The sequence below is a fragment of the Lampetra planeri genome, chromosome 14, assembly GCF_965212315.1.
Source record: "Lampetra planeri chromosome 14, kcLamPlan1.2.h2, whole genome shotgun sequence".
Taxonomy (NCBI): domain Eukaryota; kingdom Metazoa; phylum Chordata; class Hyperoartia; order Petromyzontiformes; family Petromyzontidae; genus Lampetra; species Lampetra planeri.
In genome coordinates, this window is record NC_136120.1 from 738,228 (window position 1) to 762,428 (window position 24,201).

The window sequence follows — 24,201 nt, forward strand, 5'->3', positions numbered from 1 at the left end:
ATTCCAATGCACCATCAACTCTCGAGCGAGCTCCCGGTGTTGGAGGTGCCAGGATAGCAGGACACGTGGAGGCACCTCCAACAGCTTCACTGGTAGTCTAGTGGTTAGGATTTGCCATTTCACCGCAGCGGCCTGGGTAAGAATCCCTGTCAAATAACACTTTTTACGTAAATAAAAAAGTTAACTATTTTTTTACTTAAAACTTTCGTGACTGCAGGAATTCATATTCTTGGTTCGTTAGGTAAAGTCATGTAAATAAAAAACAAAAAATAATAAAAAATGCATTTAAAAAGAATAAAAATAAAATAAATATAAAAATGCATTGAAAATTATGAAAGAAAAAAACCAACAATAAAAAGAGTTAAATACAATTAAAAATGCGAAGGTTTTTTGCTTTTATTATTTTCAATTAATTTTTAATTTTGTCTTCGTATGTTTTTATTGTATGGTTTTTTGCTTTAATGATTTTCCATTCATTTTTTATTTTTGTTGCTATGAAAAAATATTGTCCTTTGTATTTTGTTTGCTTTTTATTTCTATTTACGTGACTTTACCGAATTAATCAATAATATACATACTTTTAATTCAGGCATTCGTGGAACTGCTTTGAAAATGAAACCAAAATACTATTTCCCTCACGGGGATTCGAGCACGAGTGGGGGCGGAGGGAGCGCCAAAACCTAACCAGTTGCCACACCAGAGAAATTGGTGATTGTGCCTCCACGTGTCCTGCTGTCCCGCATTATCACCAGGCTTGAACTTCTACTGCTGACCGAAGGTGTTCCTAGGCAGTCGCCATCTCTTATGGTATCACGATTCCACAGTCAATCCCGTGAACAGATTCCATTGATCCATCAACTCTCGAGCGAGCTCCCGGTGTTGGAGGTGCCAGGACAGCAGGACATGTGGAGACACCTTAACCAGCTTCCCTGGTGGTCTAGTGGTTAGGATTCGGCGCTCTCACCGCCGCGGCCCGGGTTCGATTCCCGGTCAGGGAACTCTTTTTTATAAGCAATAAAAAAAGTTATTTTCTTCTTTACGGAAAAGTGTAACTGCTTTCAAAAAGCCACCAAGAGCCTCATTCCGTGACAGGGAACTGAATCCAGACCGCAGCACTGAGAGCTTCGAATTTTAATCACCAGACCACCAGGGAAGTTGTTAGATGTACCTCCACGTGTCCTGCTGTCCCGCATCATCATCAGGCTTGATCTTCGATTGCTGACTGAAGTGTTCCCCAGGCAGTCGCCATCTCTTATGGTCTCACGATTCCACGTAAATCTCGTGAACAGATTCCAATGCACCATCAACTCTCGAGCGAGCTCCCGGTGTTGGAGGTGCCAGGATAGCAGGACACGTGGAGGCACCTCCAACAGCTTCACTGGTAGTCTAGTGGTTAGGATTTGCCATTTCACCGCAGCGGCCTGGGTAAGAATCCCTGTCAAAGAACACTTTTTACGTAAATAAAAAAGTTAACTATTTTTTTACTTAAAACTTTCGTGACTGCAGGAATTCATATTCTTGGTTCGTTAGGTAAAGTCATGTAAATTAAAAACAAAAAATAATAAAAAATGCATTTAAAAAGAATAAAAATAAAATAAATATAAAAATGCATTGAAAATTATGAAAGAAAAAAACCAACAATAAAAAGAGTTAAATACAATAAAAAATGCGAAGGTTTTTTGCTTTTATTATTTTCAATTAATTTTTAATTTTGTCTTCGTATGTTTTTATTGTATGGTTTTTTGCTTTAATGATTTTCCATTCATTTTTTATTTTTGTTACTATGAAAAAATATTGTCCTTTGTATTTTGTTTGCTTTTTATTTCTATTTACGTGACTTTACCGAATTAATCAATAATATACATACTTTTAATTCAGGCATTCGTGGAACTGCTTTGAAAATGAAACCAAAATACTATTTCCCTCACGGGGATTCGAGCCCGAGTGGGGGCGGAGGGAGCGCCAAAACCTAACCAGTTGCCACACCAGAGAAATTGGTGATTGTGCCTCCACGTGTCCTGCTGTCCCGCATTATCACCAGGCTTGAACTTCTACTGCTGACCGAAGGTGTTCCTAGGCAGTCGCCATCTCTTATGGTATCACGATTCCACAGTCAATCCCGTGAACAGATTCCATTGATCCATCAACTCTCGAGCGAGCTCCCGGTGTTGGAGGTGCCAGGACAGCAGGACATGTGGAGACACCTTATCCAGCTTCCCTGGTGGTCTAGTGGTTAGGATTCGGCGCTCTCACCGCCGCGGCCCGGGTTCGATTCCCGGTCAGGGAACTCTTTTTTATAAGCAATAAAAAAAGTTATTTTCTTCTTTACGGAAAAGTGTAACTGCTTTAAAAAAGCCACCAAGAGCCTCATTCCGTGACAGGGAACTGAATCCAGACCGCAGCACTGAGAGCTTCGAATTTTAATCACCAGACCACCAGGGAAGTTGTTAGATGTACCTCCACGTGTCCTGCTGTCCCGCATCATCATCAGGCTTGATCTTCGATTGCTGACTGAAGTGTTCCCCAGGCAGTCGCCATCTCTTATGGTCTCACGATTCCACGTAAATCTCGTGAACAGATTCCAATGCACCATCAACTCTCGAGCGAGCTCCCGGTGTTGGAGGTGCCAGGATAGCAGGACACGTGGAGGCACCTCCAACAGCTTCACTGGTAGTCTAGTGGTTAGGATTTGCCATTTCACCGCAGCGGCCTGGGTAAGAATCCCTGTCAAAGAACACTTTTTACGTAAATAAAAAAGTTAACTATTTTTTTACTTAAAACTTTCGTGACTGCAGGAATTCATATTCTTGGTTCGTTAGGTAAAGTCATGTAAATAAAAAACAAAAAATAATAAAAAATGCATTTAAAAAAAATAAAAATAAAATAAATATAAAAATGCATTGAAAATTATGAAAGAAAAAAAACAACAATAAAAAGAGTTAAATACAATTAAAAATGCGAAGGTTTTTTGCTTTTATTATTTTCAATTAATTTTTAATTTTGTCTTCGTATGTTTTTATTGTATGGTTTTTTGCTTTTATGATTTTCCATTCATTTTTTATTTTTGTTGCTATGAAAAAATATTGTCCTTTGTATTTTGTTTGCTTTTTATTTCTATTTACGTGACTTTACCGAATTAATCAATAATATACATACTTTTAATTCAGGCATTCGTGGAACTGCTTTGAAAATGAAACCAAAATACTATTTCCCTCACGGGGATTCGATCCCGAGCGGGGGCGGAGGGAGCGCCAAAACCTAACCAGTTGCCACACCAGAGAAATTGGTGATTGTGCCTCCACGTGTCCTGCTGTCCCGCATTATCACCAGGCTTGAACTTCTACTGCTGACCGAAGGTGTTCCTAGGCAGTCGCCATCTCTTATGGTATCACGATTCCACAGTCAATCCCGTGAACAGATTCCATTGATCCATCAACTCTCGAGCGAGCTCCCGGTGTTGGAGGTGCCAGGACAGCAGGACATGTGGAGACACCTTAACCAGCTTCCCTGGTGGTCTAGTGGTTAGGATTCGGCGCTCTCACCGCCGCGGCCCGGGTTCGATTCCCGGTCAGGGAACTCTTTTTTATAAGCAATAAAAAAAGTTATTTTCTTCTTTACGGAAAAGTGTAACTGCTTTAAAAAAGACACCAAGAGCCTCATTCCGTGACAGCGAACTGAATCCAGACCGCAGCACTGAGAGCTTCGAATTTTAATCACCAGATCACCAGGGAAGTTGTTAGATGTACCTCCACGTGTCCTGCTGTCCCGCATCATCATCAGGCTTGATCTTCGATTGCTGACTGAAGTGTTCCCCAGGCAGTCGCCATCTCTTATGGTCTCACGATTCCACGTAAATCTCGTGAACAGATTCCAATGCACCATCAACTCTCGAGCGAGCTCCCGGTGTTGGAGGTGCCAGGATAGCAGGACACGTGGAGGCACCTCCAACAGCTTCACTGGTAGTCTAGTGGTTAGGATTTGCCATTTCACCGCAGCGGCCTGGGTAAGAATCCCTGTCAAAGAACACTTTTTACGTAAATAAAAAAGTTAACTATTTTTTTACTTAAAACTTTCGTGACTGCAGGAATTCATATTCTTGGTTCGTTAGGTAAAGTCATGTAAATAAAAAACAAAAAAATAATAAAAAATGCATTTAAAAAGAATTAAAATAAAATAAATATAAAAATGCATTGAAAATTATGAAAGAAAAAAACCAACAATAAAAAGAGTTAAATACAATTAAAAATGCGAAGGTTTTTTGCTTTTATTATTTTCAATTAATTTTTAATTTTGTCTTCGTATGTTTTTATTGTATGGTTTTTTGCTTTAATGATTTCCATTCATTTTTTATTTTTGTTGCTATGAAAAAATATTGTCCTTTGTATTTTGTTTGCTTTTTATTTCTATTTACGTGACTTTACCGAATTAATCAATAATATACATACTTTTAATTCAGGCATTCGTGGAACTGCTTTGAAAATGAAACCAAAATACTATTTCCCTCACGGGGATTCGATCCCGAGCGGGGGCGGAGGGAGCGCCAAAACCTAACCAGTTGCCACACCAGAGAAAGTGGTGATTGTGCCTCCACGTGTCCTGCTGTCCCGCATTATCACCAGGCTTGAACTTCTACTGCTGACCGAAGGTGTTCCTAGGCAGTCGCCATCTCTTATGGTATCACGATTCCACAGTCAATCCCGTGAACAGATTCCATTGATCCATCAACTCTCGAGCGAGCTCCCGGTGTTGGAGGTGCCAGGACAGCAGGACATGTGGAGACACCTTAACCAGCTTCCCTGGTGGTCTAGTGGTTAGGATTCGGCGCTCTCACCGCCGTGGCCCGGGTTCGATTCCCGGTCAGGGAACTCTTTTTTATAAGCAATAAAAAAAGTTATTTTCTTCTTTACGGAAAAGTGTAACTGCTTTAAAAAAGACACCAAGAGCCTCATTCCGTGACAGCGAACTGAATCCAGACCGCAGCACTGAGAGCTTCGAATTTTAATCACCAGACCACCAGGGAAGTTGTTAGATGTACCTCCACGTGTCCTGCTGTCCCGCATCATCATCAGGCTTGATCTTCGATTGCTGACTGAAGTGTTCCCCAGGCAGTCGCCATCTCTTATGGTCTCACGATTCCACGTAAATCTCGTGAACAGATTCCAATGCACCATCAACTCTCGAGCGAGCTCCCGGTGTTGGAGGTGCCAGGATAGCAGGACACGTGGAGGCACCTCCAACAGCTTCACTGGTAGTCTAGTGGTTAGGATTTGCCATTTCACCGCAGCGGCCTGGGTAAGAATCCCTGTCAAATAACACTTTTTACGTAAATAAAAAAGTTAACTATTTTTTTACTTAAAACTTTCGTGACTGCAGGAATTCATATTCTTGGTTCGTTAGGTAAAGTCATGTAAATAAAAAACAAAAAATAATAAAAAATGCATTTAAAAAGAATAAAAATAAAATAAATATAAAAATGCATTGAAAATTATGAAAGAAAAAAACCAACAATAAAAAGAGTTAAATACAATTAAAAATGCGAAGGTTTTTTGCTTTTATTATTTTCAATTAATTTTTAATTTTGTCTTCGTATGTTTTTATTGTATGGTTTTTTGCTTTAATGATTTTCCATTCATTTTTTATTTTTGTTGCTATGAAAAAATATTGTCCTTTGTATTTTGTTTGCTTTTTATTTCTATTTACGTGACTTTACCGAATTAATCAATAATATACATACTTTTAATTCAGGCATTCGTGGAACTGCTTTGAAAATGAAACCAAAATACTATTTCCCTCACGGGGATTCGAGCCCGAGTGGGGGCGGAGGGAGCGCCAAAAACTAACCAGTTGCCACACCAGAGAAATTGGTGATTGTGCCTCCACGTGTCCTGCTGTCCCGCATTATCACCAGGCTTGAACTTCTACTGCTGACCGAAGGTGTTCCTAGGCAGTCGCCATCTCTTATGGTATCACGATTCCACAGTCAATCCCGTGAACAGATTCCATTGATCCATCAACTCTCGAGCGAGCTCCCGGTGTTGGAGGTGCCAGGACAGCAGGACATGTGGAGACACCTTAACCAGCTTCCCTGGTGGTCTAGTGGTTAGGATTCGGCGCTCTCACCGCCGCGGCCCGGGTTCGATTCCCGGTCAGGGAACTCTTTTTTATAAGCAATAAAAAAAGTTATTTTCTTCTTTACGGAAAAGTGTAACTGCTTTAAAAAAGCCACCAAGAGCCTCATTCCGTGACAGGGAACTGAATCCAGACCGCAGCACTGAGAGCTTCGAATTTTAATCACCAGACCACCAGGGAAGTTGTTAGATGTATCTCCACGTGTCCTGCTGTCCCGCATCATCATCAGGCTTGATCTTCGATTGCTGACTGAAGTGTTCCCCAGGCAGTCGCCATCTCTTATGGTCTCACGATTCCACGTAAATCTCGTGAACAGATTCCAATGCACCATCAACTCTCGAGCGAGCTCCCGGTGTTGGAGGTGCCAGGATAGCAGGACACGTGGAGGCACCTCCAACAGCTTCACTGGTAGTCTAGTGGTTAGGATTTGCCATTTCACCGCCGCGGCCTGGGTAAGAATCCCTGTCAAAGAACACTTTTTACGTAAATAAAAAAGTTAACTATTTTTTTACTTAAAACTTTCGTGACTGCAGGAATTCATATTCTTGGTTCGTTAGGTAAAGTCAAGTAAATAAAAAACAAAAAATAATAAAAAATGCATTTAAAAAAAATAAAAATAAAATAAATATAAAAATGCATTGAAAATTATGAAAGAAAAAAACCAACAATAAAAAGAGTTAAATACAATTAAAAATGCGAAGGTTTTTTGCTTTTATTATTTTCAATTAATTTTTAATTTTGTCTTCGTATGTTTTTATTGTATGGTTTTTTGCTTTAATGATTTTCCATTCATTTTTTATTTTTGTTGCTATGAAAAAATATTGTCCTTTGTATTTTGTTTGCTTTTTATTTCTATTTACGTGACTTTACCGAATTAATCAATAATATACATACTTTTAATTCAGGCATTCGTGGAACTGCTTTGAAAATGAAACCAAAATACTATTTCCCTCAACGGGAATTCGAGCCCGAGTGGGGGCGGAGGGAGCGCCAAAACCTAACCAGTTGCCACACCAGAGAAATTGGTGATTGTGCCTCCACGTGTCCTGCTGTCCCGCATTATCACCAGGCTTGAACTTCTACTGCTGACCGAAGGTGTTCCTAGGCAGTCGCCATCTCTTATGGTATCACGATTCCACAGTCAATCCCGTGAACAGATTCCATTGATCCATCAACTCTCGAGCGAGCTCCCGGTGTTGGAGGTGCCAGGACAGCAGGACATGTGGAGACACCTTAACCAGCTTCCCTGGTGGTCTAGTGGTAAGGATTCGGCGCTCTCACCGCCGCGGCCCGGGTTCGATTCCCGGTCAGGGAACTCTTTTTTATAAGCAATAAAAAAAGTTATTTTCTTCTTTACGGAAAAGTGTAACTGCTTTAAAAAAGCCACCAAGAGCCTCATTCCGTGACAGGGAACTGAATCCAGACCGCAGCACTGAGAGCTTCGAATTTTAATCACCAGACCACCAGGGAAGTTGTTAGATGTACCTCCACGTGTCCTGCTGTCCCGCATCATCATCAGGCTTGATCTTCGATTGCTGACTGAAGTGTTCCCCAGGCAGTCGCCATCTCTTATGGTCTCACGATTCCACGTAAATCTCGTGAACAGATTCCAATGCACCATCAACTCTCGAGCGAGCTCCCGGTGTTGGAGGTGCCAGGATAGCAGGACACGTGGAGGCACCTCCAACAGCTTCACTGGTAGTCTAGTGGTTAGGATTTGCCATTTCACCGCCGCGGCCTGGGTAAGAATCCCTGTCAAAGAACACTTTTTACGTAAATAAAAAAGTTAACTATTTTTTTACTTAAAACTTTCGTGACTGCAGGAATTCATATTCTTGGTTCGTTAGGTAAAGTCAAGTAAATAAAAAACAAAAAATAATAAAAAATGCATTTTAAAAAAATAAAAATAAAATAAATATAAAAATGCATTGAAAATTATGAAAGAAAAAAACCAACAATAAAAAGAGTTAAATACAATTAAAAATGCGAAGGTTTTTTGCTTTTATTATTTTCAATTAATTTTTAATTTTGTCTTCGTATGTTTTTATTGTATGGTTTTTTGCTTTTATGATTTTCCATTCATTTTTTATTTTTGTTGCTATGAAAAAATATTGTCCTTTGTATTTTGTTTGCTTTTTATTTCTATTTACGTGACTTTACCGAATTAATCAATAATATACATACTTTTAATTCAGGCATTCGTGGAACTGCTTTGAAAATGAAACCAAAATACTATTTCCCTCACGGGGATTCGATCCCGAGCGGGGGCGGAGGGAGCGCCAAAACCTAACCAGTTGCCACACCAGAGAAATTGGTGATTGTGCCTCCACGTGTCCTGCTGTCCCGCATTATCACCAGGCTTGAACTTCTACTGCTGACCGAAGGTGTTCCTAGGCAGTCGCCATCTCTTATGGTATCACGATTCCACAGTCAATCCCGTGAACAGATTCCATTGATCCATCAACTCTCGAGCGAGCTCCCGGTGTTGGAGGTGCCAGGACAGCAGGACATGTGGAGACACCTTAACCAGCTTCCCTGGTGGTCTAGTGGTTAGGATTCGGCGCTCTCACCGCCGCGGCCCGGGTTCGATTACCGGTCAGGGAACTCTTTTTTATAAGCAATAAAAAAGTTATTTTCTTCTTTACGGAAAAGTGTAACTGCTTTAAAAAAGACACCAAGAGCCTCATTCCGTGACAGCGAACTGAATCCAGACCGCAGCACTGAGAGCTTCGAATTTTAATCACCAGACCACCAGGGAAGTTGTTAGATGTACCTCCACGTGTCCTGCTGTCCCGCATCATCATCAGGCTTGATCTTCGATTGCTGACTGAAGTGTTCCCCAGGCAGTCGCCATCTCTTATGGTCTCACGATTCCACGTAAATCTCGTGAACAGATTCCAATGCACCATCAACTCTCGAGCGAGCTCCCGGTGTTGGAGGTGCCAGGATAGCAGGACACGTGGAGGCACCTCCAACAGCTTCACTGGTAGTCTAGTGGTTAGGATTTGCCATTTCACCGCAGCGGCCTGGGTAAGAATCCCTGTCAAAGAACACTTTTTACGTAAATAAAAAAGTTAACTATTTTTTTACTTAAAACTTTCGTGACTGCAGGAATTCATATTCTTGGTTCGTTAGGTAAAGTCATGTAAATAAAAAACAAAAAATAATAAAAAATGCATTTAAAAAGAATAAAAATAAAATAAATATAAAAATGCATTGAAAATTATGAAAGAAAAAAACCAACAATAAAAAGAGTTAAATACAATTAAAAATGCGAAGGTTTTTTGCTTTTATTATTTTCAATTAATTTTTAATTTTGACTTCGTATGTTTTTATTGTATGGTTTTTTGCTTTTATGATTTTCCATTCATTTTTTATTTTTGTTGCTATGAAAAAATATTGTCCTTTGCATTTTGTTTGCTTTTTATTTCTATTTACGTGACTTTACCGAATTAATCAATAATATACATACTTTTAATTCAGGCATTCGTGGAACTGCTTTGAAAATGAAACCAAAATACTATTTCCCTCACGGGGATTCGATCCCGAGCGGGGGCGGAGGGAGCGCCAAAACCTAACCAGTTGCCACACCAGAGAAATTGGTGATTGTGCCTCCACGTGTCCTGCTGTCCCGCATTATCACCAGGCTTGAACTTCTACTGCTGACCGAAGGTGTTCCTAGGCAGTCGCCATCTCTTATGGTATCACGATTCCACAGTCAATCCCGTGAACAGATTCCATTGATCCATCAACTCTCGAGCGAGCTCCCGGTGTTGGAGGTGCCAGGACAGCAGGACATGTGGAGACACCTTAACCAGCTTCCCTGGTGGTCTAGTGGTTAGGATTCGGCGCTCTCACCGCCGCGGCCCGGGTTCGATTCCCGGTCAGGGAACTCTTTTTTATAAGCAATAAAAAAAGTTATTTTCTTCTTTACGGAAAAGTGTAACTGCTTTAAAAAAGACACCAAGAGCCTCATTCCGTGACAGCGAACTGAATCCAGACCGCAGCACTGAGAGCTTCGAATTTTAATCACCAGATCACCAGGGAAGTTGTTAGATGTACCTCCACGTGTCCTGCTGTCCCGCATCATCATCAGGCTTGATCTTCGATTGCTGACTGAAGTGTTCCCCAGGCAGTCGCCATCTCTTATGGTCTCACGATTCCACGTAAATCTCGTGAACAGATTCCAATGCACCATCAACTCTCGAGCGAGCTCCCGGTGTTGGAGGTGCCAGGATAGCAGGACACGTGGAGGCACCTCCAACAGCTTCACTGGTAGTCTAGTGGTTAGGATTTGCCATTTCACCGCAGCGGCCTGGGTAAGAATCCCTGTCAAAGAACACTTTTTACGTAAATAAAAAAGTTAACTATTTTTTTACTTAAAACTTTCGTGACTGCAGGAATTCATATTCTTGGTTCGTTAGGTAAAGTCATGTAAATAAAAAACAAAAAATAATAAAAAATGCATTTAAAAAGAATAAAAATAAAATAAATATAAAAATGCATTGAAAATTATGAAAGAAAAAAACCAACAATAAAAAGAGTTAAATACAATTAAAAATGCGAAGGTTTTTTGCTTTTATTATTTTCAATTAATTTTTAATTTTGTCTTCGTATGTTTTTATTGTATGGTTTTTTGCTTTAATGATTTCCATTCATTTTTTATTTTTGTTGCTATGAAAAAATATTGTCCTTTGTATTTTGTTTGCTTTTTATTTCTATTTACGTGACTTTACCGAATTAATCAATAATATACATACTTTTAATTCAGGCATTCGTGGAACTGCTTTGAAAATGAAACCAAAATACTATTTCCCTCACGGGGATTCGATCCCGAGCGGGGGCGGAGGGAGCGCCAAAACCTAACCAGTTGCCACACCAGAGAAAGTGGTGATTGTGCCTCCACGTGTCCTGCTGTCCCGCATTATCACCAGGCTTGAACTTCTACTGCTGACCGAAGGTGTTCCTAGGCAGTCGCCATCTCTTATGGTATCACGATTCCACAGTCAATCCCGTGAACAGATTCCATTGATCCATCAACTCTCGAGCGAGCTCCCGGTGTTGGAGGTGCCAGGACAGCAGGACATGTGGAGACACCTTAACCAGCTTCCCTGGTGGTCTAGTGGTTAGGATTCGGCGCTCTCACCGCCGCGGCCCGGGTTCGATTCCCGGTCAGGGAACTCTTTTTTATAAGCAATAAAAAAAGTTATTTTCTTCTTTACGGAAAAGTGTAACTGCTTTAAAAAAGACACCAAGAGCCTCATTCCGTGACAGCGAACTGAATCCAGACCGCAGCACTGAGAGCTTCGAATTTTAATCACCAGACCACCAGGGAAGTTGTTAGATGTACCTCCACGTGTCCTGCTGTCCCGCATCAACATCAGGCTTGATCTTCGATTGCTGACTGAAGTGTTCCCCAGGCAGTCGCCATCTCTTATGGTCTCACGATTCCACGTAAATCTCGTGAACAGATTCCAATGCACCATCAACTCTCGAGCGAGCTCCCGGTGTTGGAGGTGCCAGGATAGCAGGACACGTGGAGGCACCTCCAACAGCTTCACTGGTAGTCTAGTGGTTAGGATTTGCCATTTCACCGCAGCGGCCTGGGTAAGAATCCCTGTCAAAGAACACTTTTTACGTAAATAAAAAAGTTAACTGTTTTTTTACTTAAAACTTTCGTGACTGCAGGAATTCATATTCTTGGTTCGTTAGGTAAAGTCATGTAAATAAAAAACAAAAAATAATAAAAAAATGCATTTAAAAAGAATAAAAATAAAATAAATATAAAAATGCATTGAAAATTATGAAAGAAAAAACCAACAATAAAAATAGTTAAATACAATTAAAAATGCGAAGGTTTTTTGCTTTTATTATTTTCAATTAATTTTTAATTTTGTCTTCGTATGTTTTTATTGTATGGTTTTTTGCTTTTATGATTTTCCATTCATTTTTTATTTTTGTTGCTATGAAAAAATATTGTCCTTTGTATTTTGTTTGCTTTTTATTTCTATTTACGTGGCTTTACCGAATTAATCAATAATATACATACTTTTAATTCAGGCATTCGTGGAACTGCTTTGAAAATGAAACCAAAATACTATTTCCCTCACGGGGATTCGATCCCGAGCGGGGGCGGAGGGAGCGCCAAAACCTAACCAGTTGCCACACCAGAGAAATTGGTGATTGTGCCTCCACTTGTCCTGCTGTCCCGCATTATCACCAGGCTTGAACTTCTACTGCTGACCGAAGGTGTTCCTAGGCAGTCGCCATCTCTTATGGTATCACGATTCCACAGTCAATCCCGTGAACAGATTCCATTGATCCATCAACTCTCGAGCGAGCTCCCGGTGTTGGAGGTGCCAGGACAGCAGGACATGTGGAGACACCTTAACCAGCTTCCCTGGTGGTCTAGTGGTTAGGATTCGGTGCTCTCACCGCCGTGGCCCGGGTTCGATTCCCGGTCAGGGAACTCTTTTTTATAAGCAATAAAAAAAGTTATTTTCTTCTTTACGGAAAAGTGTAACTGCTTAAAAAAGACACCAAGAGCCTCATTCCGTGACAGCGAACTGAATCCAGACCGCAGCACTGAGAGCTTCGAATTTTAATCACCAGACCACCAGGGAAGTTGTTAGATGTACCTCCACGTGTCCTGCTGTCCCGCATCATCATCAGGCTTGATCTTCGATTGCTGACTGAAGTGTTCCCCAGGCAGTCGCCATCTCTTATGGTCTCACGATTCCACGTAAATCTCGTGAACAGATTCCAATGCACCATCAACTCTCGAGCGAGCTCCCGGTGTTGGAGGTGCCAGGATAGCAGGACACGTGGAGGCACCTCCAACAGCTTCACTGGTAGTCTAGTGGTTAGGATTTGCCATTTCACCGCAGCGGCCTGGGTAAGAATCCCTGTCAAATAACACTTTTTACGTAAATAAAAAAGTTAACTATTTTTTTACTTAAAACTTTCGTGACTGCAGGAATTCATATTCTTGGTTCGTTAGGTAAAGTCATGTAAATAAAAAACAAAAAATAATAAAAAATGCATTTAAAAAGAATAAAAATAAAATAAATATAAAAATGCATTGAAAATTTTGAAAGAAAAAAACCAACAATAAAAAGAGTTAAATACAATTAAAAATGCGAAGGTTTTTTGCTTTTATTATTTTCAATTAATTTTTAATTTTGTCTTCGTATGTTTTTATTGTATGGTTTTTTGCTTTAATGATTTTCCATTCATTTTTTATTTTTGTTGCTATGAAAAAATATTGTCCTTTGTATTTTGTTTGCTTTTTATTTCTATTTACGTGACTTTACCGAATTAATCAATAATATACATACTTTTAATTCAGGCATTCGTGGAACTGCTTTGAAAATGAAACCAAAATACTATTTCCCTCACGGGGATTCGAGCCCGAGTGGGGGCGGAGGGAGCGCCAAAACCTAACCAGTTGCCACACCAGAGAAATTGGTGATTGTGCCTCCACGTGTCCTGCTGTCCCGCATTATCACCAGGCTTGAACTTCTACTGCTGACCGAAGGTGTTCCTAGGCAGTCGCCATCTCTTATGGTATCACGATTCCACAGTCAATCCCGTGAACAGATTCCATTGATCCATCAACTCTCGAGCGAGCTCCCGGTGTTGGAGGTGCCAGGACAGCAGGACATGTGGAGACACCTTAACCAGCTTCCCTGGTGGTCTAGTGGTTAGGATTCGGCGCTCTCACCGCCGCGGCCCGGGTTCGATTCCCGGTCAGGGAACTCTTTTTTATAAGCAATAAAAAAAGTTATTTTCTTCTTTACGGAAAAGTGTAACTGCTTTAAAAAAGCCACCAAGAGCCTCATTCCGTGACAGGGAACTGAATCCAGACCGCAGCACTGAGAGCTTCGAATTTTAATCACCAGACCACCAGGGAAGTTGTTAGATGTACCTCCACGTGTCCTGCTGTCCCGCATCATCATCAGGCTTGATCTTCGATTGCTGACTGAAGTGTTCCCCAGGCAGTCGCCATCTCTTATGGTCTCACGATTCCACGTAAATCTCGTGAACAGATTCCAATGCACCATCAACTCTCGAGCGAGCTCCCGGTGTTGGAGGTGCCAGGATAGCAGGACACGTGGAGGCACCTCCAACAGCTTCACTGGTAGTCTAGTGGTTAGGATTTGCCATTTCACCGCCGCGGCCTGGGTAAGAATCCCTGTCAAAGAACACTTTTTACGTAAATAAAAAAGTTAACTATTTTTTTACTTAAAACTTTCGTGACTGCAGGAATTCATATTCTTGGTTCGTTAGGTAAAGTCAAGTAAATAAAAAACAAAAAATAATAAAAAATGCATTTTAAAAAAATAAAAATAAAATAAATATAAAAATGCATTGAAAATTATGAAAGAAAAAAACCAACAATAAAAAGAGTTAAATACAATTAAAAATGCGAAGGTTTTTTGCTTTTATTATTTTCAATTAATTTTTAATTTTGTCTTCGTATGTTTTTATTGTATGGTTTTTTGCTTTTATGATTTTCCATTCATTTTTTATTTTTGTTGCTATGAAAAAATATTGTCCTTTGTATTTTGTTTGCTTTTTATTTCTATTTACGTGACTTTACCGAATTAATCAATAATATACATACTTTTAATTCAGGCATTCGTGGAACTTCTTTGAAAATGAAACCAAAATACTATTTCCCTCACGGGGATTCGATCCCGAGCGGGGGCGGAGGGAGCGCCAAAACCTAACCAGTTGCCACACCAGAGAAATTGGTGATTGTGCCTCCACGTGTCCTGCTGTCCCGCATTATCACCAGGATTGAACTTCTACTGCTGACCGAAGGTGTTCCTAGGCAGTCGCCATCTCTTATGGTATCACGATTCCACAGTCAATCCCGTGAACAGATTCCATTGATCCATCAACTCTCGAGCGAGCTCCCGGTGTTGGAGGTGCCAGGACAGCAGGACATGTGGAGACACCTTAACCAGCTTCCCTGGTGGTCTAGTGGTTAGGATTCGGCGCTCTCACCGCCGCGGCCCGGGTTCGATTCCCGGTCAGGGAACTCTTTTTTATAAGCAATAAAAAAAGTTATTTTCTTCTTTACGGAAAAGTGTAACTGCTTTAAAAAAGACACCAAGAGCCTCATTCCGTGACAGCGAACTGAATCCAGACCGCAGCACTGAGAGCTTCGAATTTTAATCACCAGACCACCAGGGAAGTTGTTAGATGTACCTCCACGTGTCCTGCTGTCCCGCATCATCATCAGGCTTGATCTTCGATTGCTGACTGAAGTGTTCCCCAGGCAGTCGCCATCTCTTATGGTCTCACGATTCCACGTAAATCTCGTGAACAGATTCCAATGCACCATCAACTCTCGAGCGAGCTCCCGGTGTTGGAGGTGCCAGGATAGCAGGGCACGTGGAGGCACCTCCAACAGCTTCACTGGTAGTCTAGTGGTGAGGATTTGCCATTTCACCGCAGCGGCCTGGGTAAGAATCCCTGTCAAAGAACACTTTTTACGTAAATAAAAAAGTTAACTATTTTTTTACTTAAAACTTTCGTGACTGCAGGAATTCATATTCTTGGTTCGTTAGGTAAAGTCATGTAAATAAAAAAACAAAAAATAATAAAAAATGCATTTAAAAAGAATAAAAATAAAATAAATATAAAAATGCATTGAAAATTATGAAAGAAAAAAACCAACAATAAAAAGAGTTAAATACAATTAAAAATGCGAAGGTTTTTTGCTTTTATTATTTTCAATTAATTTTTAATTTTGTCTTCGTATGTTTTTATTGTATGGTTTTTTGCTTTTATGATTTTCCATTCATTTTTTATTTTTGTTGCTATGAAAAAATATTGTCCTTTGTATTTTGTTTGCTTTTTATTTCTATTTACGTGACTTTACCGAATTAATCAATAATATACATACTTTTAATTCAGGCATTCGTGGAACTGCTTTGAAAATGAAACCAAAATACTATTTCCCTCACGGGGATTCGATCCCGAGCGGGGGCGGAGGGAGCGCCAAAACCTAACCAGTTGCCACACCAGAGAAATTGGTGATTGTGCCTCCACGTGTCCTGCTGTCCCGCATTATCACCAGGCTTGAACTTCTACTGCTGACCGAAGGTGTTCCTAGGCAGTCGCCATCTCTTATGGTATCACGATTCCACAGTCAATCCCGTGAACAGATTCCATTGATCCATCAACTCTCGAGCGAGCTCCCGGTGTTGGAGGTGCCAGGACAGCAGGACATGTGGAGACACCTTAACCAGCTTCCCTGGTGGTCTAGTGGTTAGGATTCGGCGCTCTCACCGCCGCGGCCCGGGTTCGATTCCCGGTCAGGGAACTCTTTTTTATAAGCAATAAAAAAGTTATTTTCTTCTTTACGGAAAAGTGTAACTGCTTTAAAAAAGACACCAAGAGCCTCATTCCGTGACAGCGAACTGAATCCAGACCGCAGCACTGAGAGCTTCGAATTTTAATCACCAGACCACCAGGGAAGTTGTTAGATGTACCTCCACGTGTCCTGCTGTCCCGCATCATCATCAGGCTTGATCTTCGATTGCTGACTGAAGTGTTCCCCAGGCAGTCGCCATCTCTTATGGTCTCACGATTCCACGTAAATCTCGTGAACAGATTCCAATGCACCATCAACTCTCGAGCGAGCTCCCGGTGTTGGAGGTGCCAGGATAGCAGGACACGTGGAGGCACCTCCAACAGCTTCACTGGTAGTCTAGTGGTTAGGATTTGCCATTTCACCGCAGCGGCCTGGGTAAGAATCCCTGTCAAAGAACACTTTTTACGTAAATAAAAAAGTTAACTATTTTTTTACTTAAAACTTTCGTGACTGCAGGAATTCATATTCTTGGTTCGTTAGGTAAAGTCATGTAAATAAAAAACAAAAAATAATAAAAAATGCATTTAAAAAGAATAAAAATAAAATAAATATAAAAATGCATTGAAAATTATGAAAGAAAAAAACCAACAATAAAAAGAGTTAAATACAATTAAAAATGCGAAGGTTTTTTGCTTTTATTATTTTCAATTAATTTTTAATTTTGACTTCGTATGTTTTTATTGTATGGTTTTTTGCTTTTATGATTTTCCATTCATTTTTTATTTTTGTTGCTATGAAAAAATATTGTCCTTTGCATTTTGTTTGCTTTTTATTTCTATTTACGTGACTTTGCCGAATTAATCAATAATATACATACTTTTAATTCAGGCATTCGTGGAACTGCTTTGAAAATGAAACCAAAATACTATTTCCCTCACGGGGATTCGATCCCGAGCGGGGGCGGAGGGAGCGCCAAAACCTAACCAGTTGCCACACCAGAGAAATTGGTGATTGTGCCTCCACGTGTCCTGCTGTCCCGCATTATCACCAGGCTTGAACTTCTACTGCTGACCGAAGGTGTTCCTAGGCAGTCGCCATCTCTTATGGTATCACGATTCCACAGTCAATCCCGTGAACAGATTCCATTGATCCATCAACTCTCGAGCGAGCTCCCGGTGTTGGAGGTGCCAGGACAGCAGGACATGTGGAGACACCTTAACCAGCTTCCCTGGTGGTCTAGTGGTTAGGATTCGGCGCTCTCACCGCCGCGGCCCGGGTTCGATTCCCGGTCAGGGAACTCTTTTTTATAAGCAATAAAAAAAGTTATTTTCTTCTTTACGGAAAAGTGTAACTGCTTTAAAAAAGACACCAAGAGCCTCATTCCGTGACAGCGAACTGAATCCAGACCGCAGCACTGAGAGCTTCGAATTTTAATCACCAGACCACCAGGGAAGTTGTTAGATGTACCTCCACGTGTCCTGCTGTCCCGCATCATCATCAGGCTTGATCTTCGATTGCTGACTGAAGTGTTCCCCAGGCAGTCGCCATCTCTTATGGTCTCACGATTCCACGTAAATCTCGTGAACAGATTCCAATGCACCATCAACTCTCGAGCGAGCTCCCGGTGTTGGAGGTGCCAGGATAGCAGGACACGTGGAGGCACCTCCAACAGCTTCACTGGTAGTCTAGTGGTTAGGATTTGCCATTTCACCGCAGCGGCCTGGGTAAGAATCCCTGTCAAAGAACACTTTTTACGTAAATAAAAAACTTAACTATTTTTTTACTTAAAACTTTCGTGACTGCAGGAATTCATATTCTTGGTTCGTTAGGTAAAGTCATGTAAATAAAAAAAAAAATGCATTTAAAAAGAATAAAAATAAAATAAATATAAAAATGCATTGAAAATTATGAAAGAAAAAAACCAACAATAAAAAGAGTTAAATACAATTAAAAATGCGAAGGTTTTTTGCTTTTATTATTTTCAATTAATTTTTAATTTTGTCTTCGTATGTTTTTATTGTATGGTTTTTTGCTTTAATGATTTTCCATTCATTTTTTATTTTTGTTGCTATGAAAAAATATTGTCCTTTGTATTTTGTTTGCTTTTTATTTCTATTTACGTGACTTTACCGAATTAATCAATAATATACATACTTTTAATTCAGGCATTCGTGGAACTGCTTTGAAAATGAAACCAAAATACTATTTCCCTCACGGGGATTCGAGCCCGAGTGGGGGCGGAGGGAGCGCCAAAACCTAACCAGTTGCCACACCAGAGAAATTGGTGATTGTGCCTCCACGTGTCCTGCTGTCCCGCATTATCACCAGGCTTGAACTTCTACTGCTGACCGAAGGTGTTCCTAGGCAGTCGCCATCTCTTATGGTATCACGATTCCACAGTCAATCCCGTGAACAGATTCCATTGATCCATCAACTCTCGAGCGAGCTCCCGGTGTTGGAGGTGCCAGGACAGCAGGACATGTGGAGACACCTTAACCAGCTTCCCTGGTGGTCTAGTGGTTAGGATTCGGCGCTCTCACCGCCGCGGCCTGGGTTCGATTCCCGGTCAGGGAACTCTTTTTTATAAGCAATAAAAAAGTTATTTTCTTCTTTACGGAAAAGTGTAACTGCTTTAAAAAAGACACCAAGAGCCTCATTCCGTGACAGCGAACTGAATCCAGACCGCAGCACTGAGAGCTTCGAATTTTAATCACCAGACCACCAGGGAAGTTGTTAGATGTACCTCCACGTGTCCTGCTGTCCCGCATCATCATCAGGCTTGATCTTCGATTGCTGACTGAAGTGTTCCCCAGGCAGTCGCCATCTCTTATGGTCTCACGATTCCACGTAAATCTCGTGAACAGATTCCAATGCACCATCAACTCTCGAGCGAGCTCCCGGTGTTGGAGGTGCCAGGATAGCAGGACACGTGGAGGCACCTCCAACAGCTTCACTGGTAGTCTAGTGGTTAGGATTTGCCATTTCACCGCAGCGGCCTGGGTAAGAATCCCTGTCAAAGAACACTTTTTACGTAAATAAAAAAGTTAACTATTTTTTTACTTAAAACTTTCGTGACTGCAGGAATTCATATTCTTGGTTCGTTAGGTAAAGTCATGTAAATAAAAAACTAAAAATAAGAAAAAATGCATTTAAAAAGAATAAAAATAAAATAAATATAAAAATGCATTGAAAATTATGAAAGAAAAAAACCAACAATAAAAAGAGTTAAATACAATTAAAAATGCGAAGGTTTTTTGCTTTTATTATTTTCAATTAATTTTTAATTTTGACTTCGTATGTTTTTATTGTATGGTTTTTTGCTTTTATGATTTTCCATTCATTTTTTATTTTTGTTTCTATGAAAAAATATTGTCCTTTGTATTTTGTTTGCTTTTTATTTCTATTTACGTGACTTTACCGAATTAATCAATAATATACATACTTTTAATTCAGGCATTCGTGGAACTGCTTTGAAAATGAAACCAAAATACTATTTCCCTCACGGGGATTCGAGCCCGAGTGGGGGCGGAGGGAGCGCCAAAACCTAACCAGTTGCCACACCAGAGAAATTGGTGATTGTGCCTCCACGTGTCCTGCTGTCCCGCATTATCACCAGGCTTGAACTTCTACTGCTGACCGAAGGTGTTCCTAGGCAGTCGCCATCTCTTATGGTATCACGATTCCACAGTCAATCCCGTGAACAGATTCCATTGATCCATCAACTCTCGAGCGAGCTCCCGGTGTTGGAGGTGCCAGGACAGCAGGACATGTGGAGACACCTTAACCAGCTTCCCTGGTGGTCTAGTGGTCAGGATTCGGCGCTCTCACCGCCGCGGCCTGGGTTCGATTCCGGGTCAGGGAACTCTTTTTTATAAGCAATAAAAAAAGTTATTTTCTTCTTTACGGAAAAGTGTAACTGCTTTAAAAAAGACACCAAGAGCCTCATTCCGTGACAGGGAACTGAATCCAGACCGCAGCACTGAGAGCTTCGAATTTTAATCACCAGACCACCAGGGAAGTTGTTAGATGTACCTCCACGTGTCCTGCTGTCCCGCATCATCATCAGGCTTGATCTTCGATTGCTGACTGAAGTGTTCCCCAGGCAGTCGCCATCTCTTATGGTCTCACGATTCCACGTAAATCTCGTGAACAGATTTCAATGCACCATCAACTCTCGAGCGAGCTCCCGGTGTTGGAGGTGCCAGGATAGCAGGACACGTGGAGGCACCTCCAACAGCTTCACTGGTAGTCTAGTGGTTAGGATTTGCCATTTCACCGCCGCGGCCTGGGTAAGAATCCCTGTCAAAGAACACTTTTTACGTAAATAAAAAAGTTAACTATTTTTTTACTTAAAACTTTCGTGACTGCAGGAATTCATATTCTTGGTTCGTTAGGTAAAGTCAAGTAAATAAAAAACAAAAAATAATAAAAAATGCATTTTAAAAAAATAAAAATAAAATAAATATAAAAATGCATTGAAAATTATGAAAGAAAAAAACCAACAATAAAAAGAGTTAAATACAATTAAAAATGCGAAGGTTTTTTGCTTTTATTATTTTCAATTAATTTTTAATTTTGTCTTCGTATGTTTTTATTGTATGGTTTTTTGCTTTTATGATTTTCCATTCATTTTTTATTTTTGTTGCTATGAAAAAATATTGTCCTTTGTATTTTGTTTGCTTTTTATTTCTATTTACGTGACTTTACCGAATTAATCAATAATATACATACTTTTAATTCAGGCATTCGTGGAACTGCTTTGAAAATGAAACCAAAATACTATTTCCCTCACGGGGATTCGATCCCGAGCGGGGGCGGAGGGAGCGCCAAAACCTAACCAGTTGCCACACCAGAGAAATTGGTGGTTGTGCCTCCACGTGTCCTGCTGTCCCGCATTATCACCAGGCTTGAACTTCTACTGCTGACCGAAGGTGTTCCTAGGCAGTCGCCATCTCTTATGGTATCACGATTCCACAGTCAATCCCGTGAACAGATTCCATTGATCCATCAACTCTCGAGCGAGCTCCCGGTGTTGGAGGTGCCAGGACAGCAGGACATGTGGAGACACCTTAACCAGCTTCCCTGGTGGTCTAGTGGTTAGGATTCGGCGCTCTCACCACCGCGGCCCGGGTTCGATTCCCGGTCAGGGAACTCTTTTTTATAAGCAATAAAAAAAGTTATTTTCTTCTTTACGGAAAAGTGTAACTGCTTTTAAAAAGACACCAAGAGCCTCATTCCGTGACAGCGAACTGAATCCAGACCGCAGCACTGAGAGCTTCGAATTTTAATCACCAGACCACCAGGGAAGTTGTTAGATGTACCTCCACGTGTCCTGCTGTCCCGCATCATCATCAGGCTTGATCTTCGATTGCTGACTGAAGTGTTCCCCAGGCAGTCGCCATCTCTTATGGTCTCACGATTCCACGTAAATCTCGTGAACAGATTCCAATGCACCATCAACTCTCGAGCGAGCTCCCGGTGTTGGAGGTGCCAGGATAGCAGGACACGTGGAGGCACCTCCAACAGCTTCACTGGTAGTCTAGTGGTTAGGATTTGCCATTTCACCGCCGCGGCCTGGGTAAGAATCCCTGTCAAAGAACACTTTTTACGTAAATAAAAAAGTTAACTATTTTTTTACTTAAAACTTTCGTGACTGCAGGAATTCATATTCTTGGTTCGTTAGGTAAAGTCATGTAAATAAAAAACAAAAAATAATAAAAAATGCATTTAAAAAGAATAAAAATAAAATAAATATAAAAATGCATTGAAAATTATGAAAGAAAAAAACCAACAATAAAAAGAGTTAAATACAATTAAAAATGCGAAGGTTTTTTGCTTTTATTATTTTCAATTAATTTTTAATTTTGTCTTCGTATGTTTTTATTGTATGGTTTTTTGCTTTAATGATTTTCCATTGATTTTTTATTTTTGTTGCTATGAAAAAATATTGTCCTTTGTATTTTGTTTGCTTTTTATTTCTATTTACGTGACTTTATCGAATTAATCAATAATATACATACTTTTAATTCAGGCATTCGTGGAACTGCTTTGAAAATGAAACCAAAATACTATTTCCCTCACGGGGGATTCGAGCCCGAGTGGGGGCGGAGGGAGCGCCAAAACCTAACCAGTTGACACACCAGAGAAATTGGTGATTGTGCCTCCACGTGTCCTGCTGTCCCGCATTATCACCAGGCTTGAACTTCTACTGCTGACCGAAGGTGTTCCTAGGCAGTCGCCATCTCTTATGGTATCACGATTCCACAGTCAATCCCGTGAACAGATTCCATTGATCCATCAACTCTCGAGCGAGCTCCCGGTGTTGGAGGTGCCAGGACAGCAGGACATGTGGAGACACCTTAACCAGCTTCCCTGGTGGTCTAGTGGTCAGGATTCGGCGCTCTCACCGCCGCGGCCCGGGTTCGATTCCCGGTCAGGGAACTCTTTTTTATAAGCAATAAAAAAAGTTATTTTCTTCTTTACGGAAAAGTGTAACTGCTTTAAAAAAGCCACCAAGAGCCTCATTCCGTGACAGGGAACTGAATCCAGACCGCAGCACTGAGAGCTTCGAATTTTAATCACCAGACCACCAGGGAAGTTGTTAGATGTACCTCCACGTGTCCTGCTGTCCCGCATCATCATCAGGCTTGATCTTCGATTGCTGACTGAAGTGTTCCCCAGGCAGTCGCCATCTCTTATGGTCTCACGATTCCACGTAAATCTCGTGAACAGATTCCAATGCACCATCAACTCTCGAGCGAGCTCCCGGTGTTGGAGGTGCCAGGATAGCAGGACACGTGGAGGCACCTCCAACAGCTTCACTGGTAGTCTAGTGGTTAGGATTTGCCATTTCACCGCCGCGGCCTGGGTAAGAATCCCTGTCAAAGAACACTTTTTACGTAAATAAAAAAGTTAACTATTTTTTTACTTAAAACTTTCGTGACTGCAGGAATTCATATTCTTGGTTCGTTAGGTAAAGTCAAGTAAATAAAAAACAAAAAATAATAAAAAATGCATTTCAAAAAAATAAAAATAAAATAAATATAAAAATGCATTGAAAATTATGAAAGAAAAAAACCAACAATAAAAACAGTTAAATACAATTAAAAATGCGAAGGTTTTTTGCTTTTATTATTTTCAATTAATTTTTAATTTTGTCTTCGTATGTTTTTATTGTATGGTTTTTTGCTTTTATGATTTTCCATTCATTTTTTATTTTTGTTGCTATGAAAAAATATTGTCCTTTGTATTTTGTTTGCTTTTTATTTCTATTTACGTGACTTTACCGAATTAATCAATAATATACATACTTTTAATTCAGGCATTCGTGGAACTGCTTTGAAAATGAAACCAAAATACTATTTCCCTCACGGGGATTCGATCCCGAGCGGGGGCGGAGGGAGCGCCAAAACCTAACCAGTTGCCACACCAGAGAAATTGGTGATTGTGCCTCCACGTGTCCTGCTGTCCCGCATTATCACCAGGCTTGAACTTCTACTGCTGCCCGAAGGTGTTCCTAGGCAGTCGCCATCTCTTATGGTATCACGATTCCACAGTCAATCCCGTGAACAGATTCCATTGATCCATCAACTCTCGAGCGAGCTCCCGGTGTTGGAGGTGCCAGGACAGCAGGACATGTGGAGACACCTTAACCAGCTTCCCTGGTGGTCTAGTGGTTAGGATTCGGCGCTCTCACCGCCGCGGCCCGGGTTCGATTCCCGGTCAGGGAACTCTTTTTTATAAGC

General features: G+C 40.8%; 19 non-coding genes across 19 annotated transcripts; all 19 read left to right on the forward strand.

Annotated features, from left to right (window-relative positions):
* Positions 1 to 926: 926 nt before the first annotated feature.
* TRNAE-CUC (transfer RNA glutamic acid (anticodon CUC)) lies at positions 927 to 998 on the forward strand. Its single transcript has one exon. It is a non-coding gene; the product is annotated as a tRNA-Glu (tRNA).
* Positions 999 to 2,215: 1,217 nt separating this feature from the next.
* Positions 2,216 to 2,287, forward strand: TRNAE-CUC (transfer RNA glutamic acid (anticodon CUC)). The gene has a single exon. It is a non-coding gene; the product is annotated as a tRNA-Glu (tRNA).
* A 1,217-nt stretch (positions 2,288 to 3,504) lies between these two features.
* TRNAE-CUC (transfer RNA glutamic acid (anticodon CUC)) lies at positions 3,505 to 3,576 on the forward strand. Its single transcript has one exon. It is a non-coding gene; the product is annotated as a tRNA-Glu (tRNA).
* Positions 3,577 to 4,793: 1,217 nt separating this feature from the next.
* On the forward strand, positions 4,794 to 4,865 carry TRNAE-CUC (transfer RNA glutamic acid (anticodon CUC)). The gene has a single exon. It is a non-coding gene; the product is annotated as a tRNA-Glu (tRNA).
* Positions 4,866 to 6,082: 1,217 nt separating this feature from the next.
* Positions 6,083 to 6,154, forward strand: TRNAE-CUC (transfer RNA glutamic acid (anticodon CUC)). Its single transcript has one exon. It is a non-coding gene; the product is annotated as a tRNA-Glu (tRNA).
* Positions 6,155 to 7,372: 1,218 nt separating this feature from the next.
* On the forward strand, positions 7,373 to 7,444 carry TRNAE-CUC (transfer RNA glutamic acid (anticodon CUC)). The gene has a single exon. It is a non-coding gene; the product is annotated as a tRNA-Glu (tRNA).
* Positions 7,445 to 8,661: 1,217 nt separating this feature from the next.
* On the forward strand, positions 8,662 to 8,733 carry TRNAE-CUC (transfer RNA glutamic acid (anticodon CUC)). Its single transcript has one exon. It is a non-coding gene; the product is annotated as a tRNA-Glu (tRNA).
* Positions 8,734 to 9,949: 1,216 nt separating this feature from the next.
* TRNAE-CUC (transfer RNA glutamic acid (anticodon CUC)) lies at positions 9,950 to 10,021 on the forward strand. The gene has a single exon. It is a non-coding gene; the product is annotated as a tRNA-Glu (tRNA).
* A 1,216-nt stretch (positions 10,022 to 11,237) lies between these two features.
* On the forward strand, positions 11,238 to 11,309 carry TRNAE-CUC (transfer RNA glutamic acid (anticodon CUC)). The gene has a single exon. It is a non-coding gene; the product is annotated as a tRNA-Glu (tRNA).
* Positions 11,310 to 12,526: 1,217 nt separating this feature from the next.
* Positions 12,527 to 12,598, forward strand: TRNAE-CUC (transfer RNA glutamic acid (anticodon CUC)). Its single transcript has one exon. It is a non-coding gene; the product is annotated as a tRNA-Glu (tRNA).
* A 1,216-nt stretch (positions 12,599 to 13,814) lies between these two features.
* Positions 13,815 to 13,886, forward strand: TRNAE-CUC (transfer RNA glutamic acid (anticodon CUC)). The gene has a single exon. It is a non-coding gene; the product is annotated as a tRNA-Glu (tRNA).
* Positions 13,887 to 15,103: 1,217 nt separating this feature from the next.
* TRNAE-CUC (transfer RNA glutamic acid (anticodon CUC)) lies at positions 15,104 to 15,175 on the forward strand. Its single transcript has one exon. It is a non-coding gene; the product is annotated as a tRNA-Glu (tRNA).
* A 1,218-nt stretch (positions 15,176 to 16,393) lies between these two features.
* TRNAE-CUC (transfer RNA glutamic acid (anticodon CUC)) lies at positions 16,394 to 16,465 on the forward strand. The gene has a single exon. It is a non-coding gene; the product is annotated as a tRNA-Glu (tRNA).
* A 1,216-nt stretch (positions 16,466 to 17,681) lies between these two features.
* Positions 17,682 to 17,753, forward strand: TRNAE-CUC (transfer RNA glutamic acid (anticodon CUC)). Its single transcript has one exon. It is a non-coding gene; the product is annotated as a tRNA-Glu (tRNA).
* Positions 17,754 to 18,958: 1,205 nt separating this feature from the next.
* TRNAE-CUC (transfer RNA glutamic acid (anticodon CUC)) lies at positions 18,959 to 19,030 on the forward strand. The gene has a single exon. It is a non-coding gene; the product is annotated as a tRNA-Glu (tRNA).
* Positions 19,031 to 20,246: 1,216 nt separating this feature from the next.
* TRNAE-CUC (transfer RNA glutamic acid (anticodon CUC)) lies at positions 20,247 to 20,318 on the forward strand. The gene has a single exon. It is a non-coding gene; the product is annotated as a tRNA-Glu (tRNA).
* Positions 20,319 to 21,535: 1,217 nt separating this feature from the next.
* Positions 21,536 to 21,607, forward strand: TRNAE-CUC (transfer RNA glutamic acid (anticodon CUC)). Its single transcript has one exon. It is a non-coding gene; the product is annotated as a tRNA-Glu (tRNA).
* A 1,218-nt stretch (positions 21,608 to 22,825) lies between these two features.
* Positions 22,826 to 22,897, forward strand: TRNAE-CUC (transfer RNA glutamic acid (anticodon CUC)). The gene has a single exon. It is a non-coding gene; the product is annotated as a tRNA-Glu (tRNA).
* A 1,217-nt stretch (positions 22,898 to 24,114) lies between these two features.
* Positions 24,115 to 24,186, forward strand: TRNAE-CUC (transfer RNA glutamic acid (anticodon CUC)). Its single transcript has one exon. It is a non-coding gene; the product is annotated as a tRNA-Glu (tRNA).
* Positions 24,187 to 24,201: the final 15 nt, after the last annotated feature.